The sequence below is a fragment of the Biomphalaria glabrata genome, chromosome 1 (assembly GCF_947242115.1).
Source record: "Biomphalaria glabrata chromosome 1, xgBioGlab47.1, whole genome shotgun sequence".
Taxonomy (NCBI): Eukaryota; Metazoa; Mollusca; class Gastropoda; family Planorbidae; genus Biomphalaria; species Biomphalaria glabrata.
Window position 1 is genome coordinate 66,975,216 of NC_074711.1, and position 14,091 is coordinate 66,989,306.

A 14,091-nucleotide genomic window follows, 5' to 3' on the forward strand; every position below is an offset into this window, starting at 1 on the left:
AGCACGCTCAAGAGTTTGGACACAATGGAAAGATCCCTCTTTTTTTTTTTGCAACTCGGACGTAGGGTAATTTAAGAGTGAAAAAAAAAGACAATTTTAATCTGTATATTTCAGGAGATTTGTATGAGTTTTCAAAAGATTTTAATAATTTCCGGATATTTCCAGGACTTATTCGTATATTTTGCAATTTCAGGAGATTTCCTAGACCTCCTGTTAAATCGACATGAGGCCGCGGGAAATCTGTTATAAGTTATACAATGGTTTAATTTAATAGTTTATACACCTAAAATTAGCGCGGGTTCTATAAAAGTGCTGGGCCCACTGCGGTCGCATAGGTTGCAGTGGCCTAAGGTTTGCCCTGCAAAATAGCGGCGTATGCGTAAGGAGGTCAATGGAGGCTATAAATACAAGGGACATTGGGAGAATTTCGAAAAAGAAATGTGATGTCCCTATTAAGAACTTGCTTAAGAACTAAGATTTAATTTATTATTTTTAAAGGACAAAACATTTCACGAAGGCTTTATGTGTTCAGCACAACGACCATTGTTCTGTTTCTATTTGCTCTAAAGGAAGACTCGAGCCGTTCAGATCATGATCCAAGTGTAAACTCCTGACTTGGAACATGCTGAATTCATTTTGAAAAGTAACTTTCAATTATCGAATATTTTAGGGTGAAAAATGTGAATTTTCTTTTCTTTCTGTCTTAATTGTGTTTTATTAATTGTTATCTTATTAATAAGAAGTTGTTTTTTGATGGTTGAGTTGAAAATAGAAATAAGAAACTTAATCCTAATATTATTACTAATTATTTATGAGTCAACTAGGGCCAAGAATAGAGAGAGTTAACTATGTTTACAACAAGGTTACAAAGACAGTTTATGTGGAAACACAAACTAAAAATCGGCCCCCGAAGTGGTCCACCCAATCAGATAAAAAGGCAGGTTTCAATATTTTCAGAACGAACATTAGAATGAGATTCTATCAAAGATGAGCTGCCTCTGGAGAAATCCTATCAACAATGACGTCATCGCTTTGGGTTTATTTGTTTTGAATGTATTTTTTAATTATTTTTTAATTTTCTTTTTTGTAATTTCATATTTAGAAATCAGAATGTAGATAATAATAGACTCATTATGAGCTTCATTTACCCAGCACTTAGTGCTCATCATCATCTCCATGGAGACAGAGTGTTCCTAGGTCTCGCTAACTCTCATGACAAATATACAGTCAACCAATGCGCGCCATTTGCTTTTTAAATTGTACATCTGTGGCCAATATGTAGCGATTTCATGCGTTAGAAATAACATTAGACAAAGAGATTGAGACTGAATGAAAGATAGAGAGACCGCAGTAAGAGAGATATTTTAAAAAAATAAATTATTTTTATTTATTGTTTTTTTTTTGTTTTTTGTTTGTTTTTTTTTGCAAATAATTATAGACCTACTAATGATTCATTTCTTTAGATTATGTCTTCTTTTCGTTTTTTTTTTACCTGATGCAACAATGTTTCGATTTTAATTTAAAAAAATAACTTTCAATAAATAAAAGACATAATCTGCTAACTTTGTAAAACGGTGAATGAAATGATGCGTTAAAGGTGATTTATAACTTAAGAACTAGATAGAAGTTGAAGTTATGTTACTCTTAAACTTCAAAAAAAAAATATATATAAAAAATATAACGAGAATATTTTTCAAAAACAAATCTTTTCTAAGGAGAGTGGATAAAATTTTTGGCTTATATCTCAATACTTCATGAATAATCTCCCTTTTTCTATATGAAACAAAACTAATTTATTACCACTAATTGATTAATTGGTTAATTTTTTTTTATCATCATGTATTGTCATGTATTCTCATCGAATATGAATAATTATGCGAAATTTCAACTTGATCCGAGATCGGAAAGTGGGGGAAAACGTGCACAAAATTTATTAAGAGCAATAACTCCACAAATGCATCCAAATATCTCAATAAGTAGAATTTATTTCCCTTGTTGTATACCAATAAAAAAAACAATAATTAATTAATTAGTTATTTTTTTATTGATTCATGTCTTGTAAGTTACAATAAACTATTGTGTAATGTTTCAACTTGATCCGAGAATGGGTGTGGGAGAAATAACGTGTAAAAAAATTGTACCAGACAGACAGACAGACAGAGTGAGTTGATATAAGTTTTGTAAAAAAAAATATATTGTTAATGATTTACATTGAAAGTGCGCATCCCCCATGACGCCCTCACATTCAACCCCAACCTCCAAACACTGTGTAATTGTAAGAGAAAAGATACTAATACATAATATGACAACTTCAAAGAAATGTCAGTTTACTTCTGAGCTGCAGCCCGAGACTAAGACAGGCCAAGTCTAGTCTAGATAGTCTAGTTAAGTATTATACATGTTTCGCTTCATTTGTGTTTCGCTGATTTTGATGTGTCAGTGGATTGGATGTGTCAGTGGATTGGATGTGTCTGTGGATTGGATGTGTCAGTGGATTGGATGTGTCAGTGGATTGGATGTGTCAGTGGATTGGATGTGTCAGTGGATTGGATGTGTCAGTGGATTGGGTGTGTCGCTGAATTGGATGTCTCATCCTCCTCCTCGTTGTGTTGTTAATAACATTTCAGATCTAAGTGTTAGTTATTCGTCAGGACTTGGTTTAAAGACGTTACGTTTCCTAAACTAAAGGAAAGTAATAGAAATAGAAAAATGGCCGCGCCTCCACCCCAACTTCCTACTTCTGGTTATGCTGTTGCCCACCGTCCACAACCGACATTCTGAACCAGATATTTTGCTCTGTCTACATGTATACTCTTGCTCTACTCTCCAATCTACCATTATCTGTGGGCGTCTGCGGCTAATTGTAAAACGAATCTATGCCTAATTATGAAATTAATTTGTGTCTGATTGTGAATCTCATCTTTACCTAATTGTGAAACTTTTGGCCCAATAGATAATTTATATATTTTGTTTTGTGTGTCAAAGATTCGTTCCAATAGTTTGACTCTTTGTCGTTCGTGGCTGAGTGACTGAACGAGTCATTTGAAAGTGTTCTCACAAGTTCTCAGAGAGAAGAGCGAGAAAAGACTTGGAGAAAGAAACAGAGACAGACAGAGACAGACAGAGACAGTCAGAGACAGACAGAGACAGACAGACAGATAGAGAGAGATTTTTCTTAAGACACTTTTCCAAAATTCAATATAATTTTATTTAGAATGGAAATCACTTTCAATGGCATTAAATCTGTTAGGTTATCGACATTCAAAAGCTTTCTCATCCAGCGGAAGTCCTAGCGTCAGCTAAATCAATCACAACCAAGTACTAATACAGGACCACCATGTCGCGTGTTTTTCACAGAGTTCCATCCTATTACTCGCGAGAGTGAGAGAGATAGAGGAGAGAGAGAGAGGAGGGAGGATAGAGAGAAGGGAAGTGATGTACAGAGAGAAGAGGGGGGGGGAGAGAAAGAGAGAGTCTCATTTTGAAAAAGAAAAAGGTAACTTAAGAGAACAAGCCAAACCATTTCGTCCTAAATCCTTTGTTCGATCAGTGCGACCCTTTCATTGGAAGTTAGGCAAGGCTAAAGATAAACCAATGCCCCATCATGCCTGACTTGTAAGTTTGACCTTTACAAAAAAAATAGTAGAAAGTGAGGTAGAGAGTGAGGATTACAGCCGATCCGCATCAGCAGTTGGCTTTATTAAAACAGTAGACTAGTTTAGCCCCCCTCTCTCTCTCCCTACCAAACCATAATTACATACGTGCATGTACATCCCAGCAGTGTGGGAGTCACGACATGTAGTCCCGTCAACCGTTCTTTCATTTATTCATCTCCGCCACTGACACCTACCCCCCAAAGCACTTCCCTTCCTCCCAGAAACTCACTTCTGCCATGTACATTTGTTGAACTCATTCTACGTCACTGTTTGTGTCAAACTCACCTCCTCTCCCTCATTTCCCGCCAAGGTGTTCTCTTTAATCTTGTGTATTTGTTTCTTAGAGTGAGTTGTCTTTTTTTTTGTTATTTGTTATTAGTGGGTGTCACATGATCGCACACCACGTGACCAATGTGCAGCCCAAGAGCGTAAGTTGGTTTATTATTTATCTACAGCGCGATACGGTACAAGCAACTAGCCTGGGTGAAAACAAACAAAAACAAAACAAAAATATGCCAGGCGTAGAGCCCTTAAAAATTTACATATGGTTGCCAAACATGTTGTTTTTAATTAATACACCCACCCAGGGCCCGATGTAAGGGTGGGCATTCGGGGCTACTGCCTATTGGGTAATATACAAGAAAGGGGTCCCCAAAATTAGAAGAAAAAAAAACAACCCATATTTCGATGAGTCAGCAACTTTACTTTTTTTTTCCTAATTTTTTTTTTTTTTTTTTTTTTTTCATTTTTACTGACAATACTTTAAATATACAGTTGGCAACAGTCACAGTTAGAGAGTGTCAGCTTATAGTTTTTATCGCTAAATGTTTATTTGTGTTACATTTCAACATTAACTTCACACTCATTTGTATGTGTGTGTGTGCTTTGTTTTTATTTTAGTCTGCTGTTGTTAAAAATAAAATTAAAGTTGACCTAAAATGTTGTTTTAATTTTAACCGTATTAGAAGTACTTTATATGCATATGTAACGATGGGAAACGAATCTGACAGTTGGAGTGTTTCATCCATGGTGAAAACAAAACTCTTGATGTCTCTGTTGTTGATAATATAGGAGGAAATAAAGTACAAAGTCAAGTTCCACTTTCAGACTTTGCAATCTATGGGACAGACGATGTTCAGCTCATCTTTTTCTTTGGCCAAAGGTTAACAAGCAGCATGTCGTGTGGCCAGCACAACGACCTACCGCCTTACAATTCTCCAACTAAAGTCAGGAACCCATTAGAGTCGAGTGGACTCAGGGCGCCCTAAAAATCCTGAAATTCAAAATCCCAGTCTTCACTAAGATTCGAACTCAGGACCCCAGGAGGAAGTGTTGATAATTTTTTTTTTAAATTTTATAAGGTGTGAACACTATTCAACACTGCAAAATCAATTTTTTTAAGCCCATGTGTTTGTAGCTCAATTCTTTAGCGGCCTCCGAAAGGGAAAGAGCCGCTACTAGTTTTGTGTGGTCTGTCTGTGCGCCTGTCCGTCCCGTTAAGTTATTGAAAAGTTATTGAAAATCCTATATCATGATATTTTAGACCTCGCTAAGTTCTGATGCAAATTTCTGGTGCATAGGCTACTTTTTTTTTTAATACACCATTTTTACAACTGTTCAGTATTAATAGTTTAAAACTAAACAGGGTACACTAAATGAATAAGGGAGATATTATTTCTGTATAATTTTATAACATTTGTGCAATGGGTTTAGCGCTTTTCTAAAATAATGTTCTATAAATATTTAAGTGTTTTCTATTATTCAAGCTACCAAAAATTGAAGGGACTTTGTTTTAAAAGAAAATAAGTGCATTTAGTATGTACATAAGTCAAATAAAATGTACAAGACTTAGTAAACATTGTTTAGTATTATTTATTACAAGTGGAGTCCTACTTGTCAACTTCTATAATACACAGACAGTCTAACCAAACGTATGATGCCTCTGGCTTGAGGCCTAGAATTGAGAGATTGGTCATTCACAAAACGATCAGTTCAATGATCATTCGATAACATCCGTTAGGTCAGGCGCACGCTGAGCAATCTCTTCATATCAATCAGTTCATTGATTACAAATGAGTATTAATAATGTGATTATTGTAATAACATTAATAAATCTTCGTAACCTGTGGTATCGTATCCTCAGTCGGCCTAACAATATAGTAATATCGGCAACATTTTCGACCTTCTATCTTGTATGGGCGGAGATAGTGATAGCTGATAGTTTGTAGTTTCTGGTATTCATGGTGAAAATACCGAAACTTGCATTTTTACCTGCCTGAGTGGACCACTTCGGGAGCAGATTCTGAGTTTGTGTTTCCACACAAACTATCCTTGTATCCTTGTTTATTTATTATATAACTCAATAACTCAGTTTAGCGTCCTTGACATTGTTGAGTTTAGCGTGAAAATCTCCACTATAGATCAAGACTAGATAATCTCAAAATATTTGTCCGGAAAATAAAATATGGAACAAAAGAAAGATTTTCAAAGCTTCAAATAGCGGGATTGTGTGAGGAACCTTATTTGTTCAAAGTCCTATCCACCAAGTGGATGACGCCCATTTCTGTTGAAACTTGTGTGGTCCTCGAGAAGAGACGTCCTTCACGTCTGCTGGCTGTCGCTGAACAAGTCAAGTCTGGCTTTGATTTGTACAATTGGACATTGAGAGCCGAAGACATTTCTAATAACAGCAATTATAAGGATCCTAATGAAATTACTGGAGATAGTCCGGGTGGTGACACAGTTGAGGGCAGGTCACTGTTCCAACAGATCTCTGACTTTATATTTGTACGATAAGCAGTGCTCGCCCTTAGTATCTCCATTCAACTCCCTTCCTTCCTCTTTTTTGTTTTCGTTTTGAACGATCTTCTTGGTATTGCGAGGAGGGAGACCACTCAGGATCTAGCACAAAGGCATGTAAGAATTGAGCGCGTTGATCGAGGGCCCACAGTTTCATCAAGAATAGGAGTTAATTTTCTGCTTCAGATATCATGTTCACATCTCAACACACACCGGGTGGAGGGGGGGGGAGGAGGAGGAAGACTTTAAAAAGGGACAAAATAGTTGGCCACTTATTTATTTGAGTTGAGGGCTTGCCTGTTCTATTTTGACAGGACTTTGTGTGTCGCCGATCACTTTAAAAGTCACACCAAAATGAACGAACAGAAGACATTGACAAGTCTGTATTCAAACTTTGATTGTGAAGTATTCTGACTGTGGTCTCCCACACACATCCAACACACAAACACACACACACACACACACACAAGTGACGTGGACTCGTGAAGTACATACTTGGATGAAATAACTTATTTTGTCATAATTGGTTCAGTTTTAACGGTTGACTTCGTCCTCAGAGTAATAGGCTTTAAAAGGAGAGTAACCTCTTTTTAAAGAATCATGATGACAGTAATTACAATAATTCATTATTTATAGCCTGCAGTTCAATGGACCAATTGCGTTGACCAGTTTACAAGCAAGCATAGTCATGAATATGGTATTCAATCGGGTCCTTCACTTTGTATTGTGAAAATGTGAGGTAGTTTAATGTTGACGATATCCCTGAAGTGGAGTATAGAAATAGACTTGTCATATAGACCTAGACATATATTGAAATTGAAAAATGTGTATTGGCTTTATATAAATAAATAAATATAATACAAATATTAAAACTCAATATATAGTGTCTTCTTTCAAAGTTACTTGCCACACTTTTGAAATTTAAATATAAAAAATGACGTGAATGAGTGTATGTCACTTGGTTGTCATGTGCCTGATTGGACTAAAAAAAACAACTTTAGTGACATCTTCATATACTTCACTTGTTGTTTGTGTGTTATACTGTTATTTAGTTTGTACGAAAATGATAACAAGTTCTATAGTAATTAAATTATCAATAAAAATGTCAAATAATGTAACAGTGGAAATATTTTCTTTAATTCCCAGCCATGGCAACTCCTCGTGTGTTCCAGTTCATCCAACACTTGGTCACAAGTTACCACTAACAAGATGACTTCACATGTACCGGACTTCTAAGGAAACCAAGTCCCAGGTGTACTCCTGGTGTCTACATAGCAGACGTTTCCTTAACATTCAGGTGAAGTCAAGATCTAACAAAGTCTGTGTTCATGTCTGTGTCTCCGTGAAGTCTGAGACATATGGGCTGTGGTCACTTTGCCCACCAAGAAATCTGAGGCTAAAATAAAGTAGCAAGACACCATAGTTGACCCCAGGTCAAGCTCACTGCCCGACAAAACTTAACAATGACCTCCATTGGATCGCTAGGATTCTCTCAGAATCAGATCATCAGTAATTGATTTAACTCAATCCACAAACTGCTCCACAGAACTTTGCTAAAATATGCTTTTTATTTTTAGGTGTATTTTTTTAAAATAATTTATTGAAAAGATTAGGAATGTCAGAATTTTGTATTTTTTTTATATTTAAAATTATAACGAAAAAAAAAACGAATTTTTTTCTTGCAAATGTCAAACAAAAGTGATTTTTGTAAACTATATAATTTGTTCTTTAAACAACTTCTACACATATTGAAGTCAGCATCCATCGAATATTACTACACATTGTCAATTACCCATTGCTCTTCAATACACAATGTCAATAGACGTCCACACTTCCAACAAGGCCGGTCCTATCACGCCACTTTTCTATCGTCTGATATTGTAAACTATGTAATGTTTTCTATACTACCTTGAAGCGCTTTGGTCCTGCAGTTTGTACAAGTTTCCCCATCTATTTGCGTCCCATTGCTGTATAGGGTAATGTATTATTTGATAAGAAGTATACTATAGCTGTGTAAAGCTGTAAAGAAAATTAAATTTGGACTTACTGCTGACATAAATGTGATTATGTACTTACGCTACAATAAAAATACTCAACAGACACGGCATAGAAAAACATTTTTGTTATAGCTCTAAAATTAGTTTGATGTCTTTTTTTTCCCAAGACCTATCGATCTTTGATGATGAAAAGTTTTGTGTTGTTTTTTTAAAAGTCGACTCATTGATTAGTCCAGTATATGCTTCTCAACATATGATGGGAACAACTTACGAAAATAAATGAAAGATACAACAACCTAAATAGAAATGATCTAATTATTTCTGTGAGCACAACATTGTACGACGCCATTTTGAGTCATCTGCATGTCACTAGGTATGGGCCTTTCTGGATACAATGTGTTGCCATGGCCATACCTGAACAAAAACAAAAAGTAACCACCTGCGCTAAATAAAAAAGCTACAAGGGACCAATCAGATCAAAGCAAACAAATAACTGTCTGATTCCACGTGATAAGCACGCGCCATGATCACGCAGACTTGGCTTCCAGGGCTTTCTCTGCAGTCGGAGATAACTCTAGCAAACGGATGGGCAGGAATCTTAAAGATAAACACAGAGACTGTTGCACTGTTTGAATTTAGAAACAGTTCTCTTGAAAACAATTCTCTTGGAAACAATTCTCTTGGAAACAATTCTGTTGGAAACAATTCTGTTGGAAACAATTCTCTTGGAAACAATTCTCTTAGAAACAATTTTCTTGGAAACAATTCTCTTGGAAACTATTCTCTTGGAAACAATTCTCTTGGAAACAATTCACTTGGAAACAATTCTGTTGGAAACAATTCTGCTGGAAACAATTCTGCTGGAAACAATTCTGCTGGAAACAATTCTCTTGGAAACAATTCTCTTAGAAACAATTCTCTTGGAAACAATTCTGTTGGAAACAATTCTCTTGGAAACAATTCTCTTAGAAACAATTCTCTTAGAAACAATTCTGCTGGAAACAATTCTGCTGGAAACAATTCTGCTGGAAACAATTCTCTTGGAAACAATTCTCTTAGAAACAATTCTCTTGGAAACAATTCTCTTAGAAAAAAAGAAAGTCACAATAAAAGGAGATTTAAAAAAACAAATGCACGCGCGTGTGCGCGCACATACACACACACACACACACACACTGGAAACTTGTTAAGTCCTGTTTCGTAATACTGGTTGAGATATTTAAAAAAAAAAAAGCTTTAATTGGAATGAGCTGAACGAAAAAGAATCAGGTCGATTCCCCAGGAGAGAAGTCTTATGTTTGTGATGGGTTTCATGATTTCTAAGTGATCTCTAAATATAGTGCAATAGAACATCGTGTGGGCAAATAGACAGGATTGCCACAACAAGTCGCCACGGCAAGGGGATAATTGCCTTCATTAGTTGTTAGCCTTAGCAGAGAGTGATTCGAATGACTTGGATCTTAAGAAAGAAGAACATGAAAAAAATCTATTCCCGACGCAAAGGAGGTTTTGTTGAAACAAATATATTTTTGATGAAAGACTAAATTGGAGCCAAGTTTATTCTAGGAACTGGCCTTTCTGGGATAAACAGAAGAAGGCGTCAAAACTGTGGGGGTGTGGACATGGGGGGTTACTTCCAAAGTGTTGAAAGGTTTTGTTTGGCAGAGTAATGATCGATTCCGTAAAGCTTTGATTTGTTGACACTTTGTTGAGATCAATGACATTGTGATCGATCGATCTAGTCGTTGGTCACTTGGCTTACGCTGTTAAAGAAATCGATCCTAAATCTAATTGAAGAAATCATTCTATCTGGAAGACAAGTCTCTTAACACAATTTGTTTTGTACATTTGATCTCATTCAATTTTGATTAAGGCAACAGTTTAACATTAGGAACAGTTTAACTTAAGTAACAGTTTAACTGACTGCCGTCACTGTCCAATCTAATCTGGATTTGTATAGGCCTACATGTATAACTACTTGAAAACTCATCTAGACTTTGTCCTTTTGTTTCAAACTAGAAATGAGGTTTCTTTAAAAATGAGAATATTAACTTTTATTCACCTTTGTTGTTGGATTTAATTACAATTAGTTTTATATAAAACAAAGTTGATCCTGCAATAGAGCGTATTGCTTTTCAAACTTACCATCTTTTTAGGAAAAATAAGCATCTTTAAAATGCCCGAACGCTTAATTATTAGAAATAGTAGTATTTTCTGTATTCACTAACATTATTACAGACAACTAAAACATTTTTTTGTTTTGCAGTATATTTCTGTTTTTGACATTTTAAATAACAATTACTTTCACAGTTTACCAAGGTATTAGTTGCGGGAAATTGACAAGGGGAGATGATTAATTTTTTTACTCAAAGACCGACTCTCTCCCCTGGACCAATTCAGTTTTGACATTAATTCCATGCCAGTTTCAATCTGGCAAGTTTCACGGCTTGATACAATCTATTCTCCTCTAAGCGGATTCAATCAATTAAACTTTTTCAATCGAAATTTTAATTGTACAAAAGTCTAGTATCCGTGGTAACAGCATCTGTACTTAAACAAGGACCACTCTTTGGCCAATGGGATTGGAGACAGTTGGATCAGATTTCTCTAACATTCTGGTCAAAATTTATTATTAAAATTATTTTTAAGTGCAAGCCTAATTCACATCTAATCTAAATTATCTTCTAATATGTAGAAGAGAGTTCGATTGTACTAAATCTGGATGATATATCAGGTATATGTATTAAAGTGGATTGACCTATTTAAACTAGGAACTCTGTAACTGAAAAAAGTTTTCACTTGCACATTGATAAAAAGAATATATTATATTTATCTCGCATTTATTTCAATAAAAACAATTTTTTATTAGCACATTAGGAGTGCTAAATTGGATGAAAGAATACTGTTCTTTACTGCATGTAGATTGAAACGCAAAGTTTAGAGAAATGAAAGGTGGACAAAGATACAAACTGCCTTGTAGTTTGTAAACAAAAATTTAGTGTGTTAACAACAAGTCTGTTGGTATTGTTAGATATTCTTATATCCACAACTTTTTTAAGTACTATTTTAAAAGTACAGCAACTATTTTAAAAACAGACTTGAAAGCAAGCATATTTTATACCCCCCCCCCTTTTTTTTTTTAGAATTCCTTCACTGAGAGGGAACTGTTATTTATTCAAGTATCTTGTAGGATAGAATGTGAACATTTTTTGAAGTTAAAACGTTGTCAATGTCAAGTCCAAATGTTTCATTATAAGATAACTGCATTAAAGAGCTACTATGTCTCAAGCGGTAACAACTCCATATTAGTGACGCAATCCTAATCCCTAGGACAAGCTGATCTTGTTTCCAGGTCCATTGAATATATTATTGATCAGTTTGCAGTGTTATTAATTATGAACACGTATTCAGAAACTCATTGACGCAATAACAATTTACATTTGAATGCATGTCCTAATGTTTCTGGTGTTATGTATTACAAAGGAATAAAAGGCTACTAATTATGTCTCCGAAGATGTAAATTATTTTAGTACCAGAATAGTAACAGGGCAACATTACCGTTAATCGTCACTTCCTGTTTCAACGAATTCCTCGCTGAATTTCATGTTTTCCCTCACTGTTATTAGATTTAAATATTTGTTTCCCCTCTCCTACGTCACTGGCGCAATGTTGTATCTCGAATTGCTAAAAACAAATAATATTTTTAAATGTTTATTTTTTTATTAACCTGTCTCTGATCTGATGTTAATGTCAGATGATGTTCCTGAATTGATTATTGTATATGTGAAATGATAAATTATGTATGTCATCATTAACTGTCAGTAGCCTATCAACGCTCGGGTCGCCTCACAATGCTCTTGTACTATATATGTATCTGTGTGTGTAGATATTTGGTCCATTTGATTATGTCTTTTAAAACCACGCCAAATTTAGAATTAAAATAACTTAATTAATTAATTTTTGCTATTTGTACATAATGATTTGGAAGCAACACAGGCTTTCTGAAACAAACACTCCATTTTATGTCAAATGTCTCATTCGAAAGTGAAAAATTTCATAGGAATGTGAATGTCATTTGGATTTCTCATGAAATGATTCATATTCTGTTGTATATTGTGTCTTATTTTACTTGAACCATGGCTGTGCATATAATTAACATAGTTAGATTAGAATCGATGTTTTGTTTTTTTTGTTTTCACATAATTTTAATGTGATCACGTGACGAGAGTCCAATAAAAAAATACAATCATTTGTGCAGACATTGCCCTCCAATGAAAACGCTGAAATACTTTTGTTCTTTGACTCAAACTTCTAGGTGATAATATTGAAACTGAAACCATTTCTGTGCATGCAAGAAGATGTGAGAATGAAGAAAGTATGTTTCAATAAAATTGTAATAATAACAAAAAGTCTATTTAAAAAAAAAATATCAGAGCCTAGGTAAACTCTAATGTTCTCCCAGTGGATTAGTGTAGCGTGGTGTTGTGTTTTGTGTCGACCAAATAGATTCAAATATACACAATTTTAATGGAACTTTGCTTTTATTTGTTATTGCGTTTTCAAGAATATATCCTTACACTACAAAATATTTTTTACTTGCCTGATATATATTATATTTTATTAAACACATTCAAAGGGACATAGTTTGGTGACATACATACACATATAAAGTCAGTGACTTTTTTTGAATTATTCATTGACATACTAGGATTCTTAGATTGTGCGGCTAAACATATTATGATAATTTTTAATATAAATGACAACATTATGTAGATGTTTTATGCACAATACATACTAGTCAAACTTCTAACATCACAGACAAAGAACTGTATTCATACTAAAATGTACGCGATAAAAATAGTTTTACTATTTCCAAATGTTCTTGACCCATGATACAACAAGGACTATAATCTCATGTCCAAAACAAAATCTATTGACTTCTTATAAAAACGTTGAACCAACTATTTGTTGACAGACTCGGACTTAAGATGCAAAGAGTGCGACAAGAGATGACCTGCGAGTTGTTCCGTTAAAGTGCCACAGAAGGATATGTGGAAACTTTCCGAATAAACCCTAGAGCTTGGACTGGTTAAACATATAGTCCCGTCATCGTGTTAACCCAGTGATGCCCAATCCGGCCCACGACGTGATTCCATCCGGCCCTCCGAAATGTAGGCACAAAGTGTAGAAAATTCCCCCCTTTTTCCAAACAAACAAACAAAAAAAAAAAAGAATTAGAAGGTGCTAAAATGTATCTGTACTTACGTTAGGGGCTTAGAGCCCTCAATTTTTCTCCTGATTGATTGGTACCATGACATTTGGCATTTGTGCGTTTATGAACTAGGTATAGAATGTACGTTTTCAACCAGGAAAAGTGAACAGTTCTTTACTTTTTTTTTTTTGTGGAACATGATAATAGGCCAACATATTTTGTTTTATACAAAAAGTGTGGCTATTTTTAAAAAACAAAAACATATAGGCTAAGCGACATTATGAAACAAATATGACGGCTTTCTTGGTTTGAGCCGCGAATAAAAGGTTGTTAAATTAAGCCTAGAAATTGGAGGATTGATGGGAATATTTTACCAAAAAGAGACAGGACAATGACTCGGTTGTAAAGCTAGCACATATTCTAAGTA

General features: G+C 34.8%; 1 protein-coding gene across 1 annotated transcript in view; it reads left to right on the top strand.

Annotated features, from left to right (window-relative positions):
* Window positions 1-12,984, top strand: part of LOC106074974 (uncharacterized) — a 36,372-nt gene extending 23,388 nt beyond the window's left edge. The window contains exon 2 of the mRNA XM_056009392.1: window positions 7,602-12,984. The gene's annotated coding sequence lies outside the window, so the exon portion shown is untranslated. The remainder of the gene's footprint in view (window positions 1-7,601) is intronic.
* The last annotated feature ends 1,107 nt before the right edge of the window (window positions 12,985-14,091 follow it).